Here is a 6,000-nt window from a genome sequence, read left to right as displayed (position 1 = left end):
TACAACCTGCATAAAAACCATGCATGTACATACTATATATATATATATATATATATATATATATATATATTCTAATCCAAATAGGCAATGGCAGGAAGTGGTGCATTGTGTAGATCTCGACTAGCAGGTGACTACGACTCCCTTCCTTAACCACATCAGAAATGCCATACATAAGAACAAAAACGCACACCATACACATGCAAGTATGGGGTAAGTATCCATAATAAAACACATGTGATAATAAACCATTTAACTAATCATCATCAACAACTGGAATAATGTAATAATCATCATGCATATATGAAATGTAGAGTCGAAGTAATCTCATCACATTTCAACTGAATCCATAACATAATATCTGATAGTCTCAAAACAATGCTGCTAACCATCAACATAAACTAGCCCTAAAGAGTTCGACAATGATAACAAAAATGCGACCTAGGGGCAGGCACTCCAACTAGACTTAGGAGTCCTTAGTTGAACTAATTGTAAATTCTTTGATAAGGTGAACACTGCATAAGTGAGATTAAATCTCTTAGCACATTAGTTCCTAACATGACTTCTAAATACATCTAACAATGTATTAGTCATGCCTAATAGGGTGAGTCACTTGGAAGGTGATATATGTAGCTCTTAATCGGGCATACTTTTTACTAGAGTGAAGAGTTGTGGGTACCATCCCCACTGCAATTTCTTCCTATGACCAACATTTTCCACGAGAAAAAAATTATGGTGTTGTGTATGGGTAAATGATTTTATTTTTCATTATTTGTTTACTATATTTATATATTCAACATATAGGTAAGCATGTTTACAATTTAGTAACAAATAAGTAAATGAAGGTTATTGGGTAATTAGATTACAAATCTCAATTTATGGTTAAAAGATTGAATTGGTAAAATGTTTGTACAAGTAATGATTCATCTCCTTTTCAGTACACACCTTTCCAAAAAAATGTTTTTGGTTTTGTTAGGGGGGAAGCATTTTAAGAATCTTCCCTTTTAACCCTTCCTCTCTTATCATTATACCCTTTTGGTTTTGTTCTAGTTTTTAACTGGGGAGAATCTATGAGTTGGCAACCTGATTTTGGTTGTATTTCTTCAATGATCTTTCATTATTGTACTCATTGAATTCCACTTCCCCTCGCCAATCTAGATGTATTGTGTCATGCCATCTCTATCTAATTTAAGTGGTGCCTAGTTTTGGGTTGCAATATTTGTGTTGAAGTTTGGGGGTGATTTTTTAAGTGTTTGTGCAATAGTGAACTTTCTCCCTCTCTTATCCTCTCACTATGTTTGGTTGCTTCTTCTCTATAGGCTTCTCCCTTCTTGGCTTCATGTTCTTTTCAGGTGGATGGAATTCTTGTAAAGCTAGAGTTTTGGATAGCCGAGAGGGTGTGGTTACTCTTCGGATTGTATTTTCTAGGTGGAATCAAGTGGTGTTGGAGGTGGTCTTTTTATGAGAAAGTGTTTTTTTAAAGGTTGGGGAAGCCTTTCAAAATGCCTTGTATGTGACTTTTATATATAGTTGTTTGGACCCTTGCTATTTTTTGGCAAGCAATTTTGGCTTTAGATGTGGGATCCATGATAAACCCAAGTTTGAGGCTATAGGAACCTATCAAAACCAATTCATGGTTAAGGGTGTCATTTAACATCTTGTGTGAGGTTGTTTTGGGTTTTGGCCTCTAGGTGTTATAGTTGGTACTTATTCTTGTTGTCTTTATTTTATTAATTTTGATGGTTTGTGATGGTTAGGGCTGTTATTGTTTGAATTTCTTATTTTTGTAGCTGTCCTTATGTGAATTTTAGATCCTAGAAAAAAGATTGTGAATGATTTTAGATGCCTTCAAAATTTATTTTTGCCTTAATCAAATAAAACAATAGAAGTGTGAAAAGATAATTATAGATCTAAAAGTTCAAATAGAAGAATAGAAATGATACAAGATGTCATGAAAAAAAGTTAGAAATCCAAATGAAAGGATTGTGAAAAGCATCACTTGTAGAAGTTGTATAAATGATACAAGATTTGAGATAGGTAATCATCATTTAAATAAGAAATTGAAGTTCAAAAACAACATCAAGATTGTGGATGCAATCAACAATTGTTGGAGTTAACCATTTATTATAAATAGCAATGGATTTGACGAAAATCATAGCATAAAGATTACTAAGCATACTACGAAGACAATTCCTAAGTATCTTGATGTGAATGCCTTTAGAAGTTCAAATACATATCAACACAAAGAGACTAGAGAGCTCAAAAAGGTAGAAGCTTTCACTCATGTTAGCATAAAGAAGAGGAGATTTGAAACGTCAAACTTGAAAAGACAATCACAAAATATTAGATTTAAAATTATTTTACTTGCACAATTATTTTGGTTATAAGAGAATAGATAACAAGAGGTTAAGAACAAATAAATTTGTGGACATAAATGCATTGCAACTTTGCTTGATATAATGTGATGTTTAGTGTAAAATAACTTTAGACAGTGGAATCCTCCCAAGTCGGATAGGATTAATAATATCTCTAGGGATCAAGCGAGCTTGTAAAATTGTAGAAACCTAAGAAATCAATGACTTTTTAGGCCGCATTCATGCGCACTGTGAGAATTCAGGGATAATTGATAGCGGATTTTCTTTCCATGTGTCAAGAGATAGACACATGGAAAGAAAATCATAAGTTCATCAATTTGGAAAGCTCGAATGGAAGAGCTGTGGTATAGAAAGATCACCTTGAGCTTCATGGTGGGAAAATGACGGCCTTTGATGGCTTGGATATTGAAGGTCTTCTTGCTTAGTGTTAGTCAGACGTGTGGCAAGTGCTGCAATCTTTTATTCGATATGGATGGATGTGAAATCAGAAAAGCTGGCTCTGCAAGCTTTGCAAAAGGAAGTAGGACTGAAAGTGATGTGCATAACTTCAATTATATCTTTTCATTCTCTACGGCCCCGTTTGGTTGGGGAAGATGATTTTTTGACATAATCAGGGTATCTTATAACCAGGTTTTCGAAAATCTGGTTTTGTGGTTTGGAAAGCCAATGGTCCGTTTGGTTGACACGGAAGATGAATATACTGTGAACCCCACAATATTATTAAAAAAACTGTCATAAAATTCAAAACCTGGTTTTAATTTCGAATTCCACCTTTTTGTTGGAAGAAACTTCTTCCAATTTTTGAACAAAATTGAAAGATGAAATTGAAAACCAGGTTATAAATTTAACCAACCAAACACCAAAGTTTTTTTGCAAAACCTGGTTTTGCCTCTGATAACCCGGTTTTGCCTCTGATAATCCGTCGTGTACATCCTACCACATCTCATTCCATAAGATACCTTTTTTATAGACATTCTGCTAAACAGTTAAAATGCTTTATCTGAGGCTACATTTCTTTGAGGAATTTTGTCAAACAGTTCAAGTGCATTTGACGAAATCCCACATCTTTGAAAAATTCTCTCGTATGGTTTAAATGTATCGTCTGAGATCACATTTCTTAAAGGAATTCTGTGAAACAATTCAAATGCATTGTGTGAGATCACAATTCTTTGAGTAATTATGTTACACAGTTCAAATGCATTGTCTGAGACCACACTTACTTTAAGGAGTTCTGTCAAACAGTTAAAATGCTTTGTCTATACCACGCTTCTTCAATGAATTCTATCAAACACTTCATGTTCCCTTTTCACTTGTCAACCGTACCATTTCCAATTTTAATATCTGATATCGGTTTCCCTCCAATATGCTTCGATGGATTTCTGTACTCTATTCAAAAGCGCTTCCCACTTAGGTTCAGTTACCTTGCCTACGGTTAACTTTTGCCTACATATTACAAGAGCATTTCCAAATATAATGTTTGGCATAGATCGGTAGCATTGAATTTTGAGTCTGGTAGAAGTTGCAGTATCTGACTTGACAGCCACCAGTGTATTTGCCAAAATCTTTTGCATCCTTCCAGAAATTCCTTTCGACTATGTATTCCCCTCGAACCAAGGCTTTTCTTTGTTTGCTATACAATCACATTTTGTTTATCTCTAACAATTCGGGATTCACGTTGTTTGCAATTGGGAGCCAAAGAAAAAACATGTCACTTGAGCATAATTACATTTTACAATGTAAACATGCATGTTGCATTTTAGAGGGAAAATCATGTTCGCAAACTACATTCTAAAGTTTCAGGTCGAAGAATTAGTATTTTTGAGTAATTTTCCGTAAACAGACATGACTCTAATCTGAGATACTTTTGGAAATAGGAGTCCAATATAGAAATGCAGTTGTCATGAAAGTGCAAACTCTCTCTTGCAAGTAAATGTAAAAGGAGAAATGATGGGAAGTAGCCAGAACAATTGGCACTAGCTAAATAGCCGAATATTTGCACGGGCTAGCCAGTGCCCGTTGCCATGGATAGGCATGTGCATCCATGCCCTTCATAGCATCCTCCTGTTATCCGTACTCAGTCGCCAATCACGCCAACGAGTTCCTTCTGCCTCTACTTCCATACTGGCCGCAGAAACAAACCAAACCGCCGTTCTGTCAATCGAATTTATGAATTTCAACTGTTACATTTGCAATCAACGAATGCAACGCGCAACAGGATGGTTGGTGAGAAAATTTGGCGGTAAAACTGCTGATTTCAGATTCTTCATCTGTAATGGGTAAAACAAGTTAACCTTCCGTGTGGCATACGAGTATGCAGCAGGGGAGAGAAAAACTGTGTAGTCATAGTTTTACTGTTATTCTATTCATGTATTCAGAATATTTTAATGTATTCATACAATATATTTTTATATGATTTTTACTTAAAATATTTTTATTTAACTTAGAATAATTTTTAAAATGGGCATTATAGATTTTTTTTCTAATCTATATTAAAATATAACTTTAATTTTGATTCTAAGTTTATTATGTACTAGAAAATATTTATTAAATTAAATTTATGTAAATGAATGAGCATATTTCTTATTTATTGTAATAATAATAAAATAATACATACATATAGCTAATTCACTTCTTATTGTTTCTTTTATATTGTTACTATTTAATAACATCATTTACAACTAAAATATTTTATTTGATAAAAATACAACTAATAAAAAATATTTCTTGCATATTTATCATATTTCTCATACGATATACAAACTTTATTTTTTATTAGTCATATATTAGACAAAAAAAAAAAAAACTTAACGAAAAATAGATGAAGAACACTCTCTCTTTTCTCCATGTTTCAAACATTACATGTCTTTATTGGTAAATAATTAAAATAACAAATCATAAATTTAGATATATATATTTTTACTTTGAACATTATACAAATTCATTATATATATTATAACAAAAATATAGAAATAATCAATTGCAGAGACGATTTCAAGTTTCAATTTTTACACAAGTATTTTAACGGTCAAAATGAAATTAGAATAAAGTCTAGCACAATTAAATGTCTAGTCATCTTTTTTGTTAACACCTAAATTTTTTTCACGAAAACAATTTTAACAAAAAAATTGGTAAATTATATGACATAATAGAATAGAATTTAAATTGAATAAAAAATATATATAGTTCAAGATATATATAAATAACTCATTAAAAAAATTTATAATGGTTTGTCTAAAATTCTCAACTCAAAGAAATGTGACTCTATTTGATTGAACACACACACACACACACACACACACACACACACACATATATATATATCAAATTCAAAAGAAATTGTTGATCATAATTTAGAATAAAAAAGTAATTGTTGACCTCTTTCAAAACAAATGAATTCTAAATCCTAAATTTATGTTGTCTTCACTCTATTAAAGAGAGTTTAGTACTCAAGAGTCAATATGCAAATTATAATATATTACAATATTATCCAAAAATGTGTTGACCATGATCTTCTATATAAATATCATGCCAACATTTGATTATCCAAAGAGATGTTGGTCAGGATCCTCCATACAAATATCATCAACACTTGTAAATAAATCAAGTTAGTTATAACTTTAAATTCTAA

This window comes from Cupressus sempervirens, chromosome 2, assembly GCF_028749045.1.
Source record: "Cupressus sempervirens isolate cs-2001-9-10 chromosome 2, ASM2874904v1, whole genome shotgun sequence".
Lineage (NCBI taxonomy): Eukaryota > Viridiplantae > Streptophyta > Pinopsida > Cupressales > Cupressaceae > Cupressus > Cupressus sempervirens.
This window is presented reverse-complemented; position numbering follows the sequence as displayed.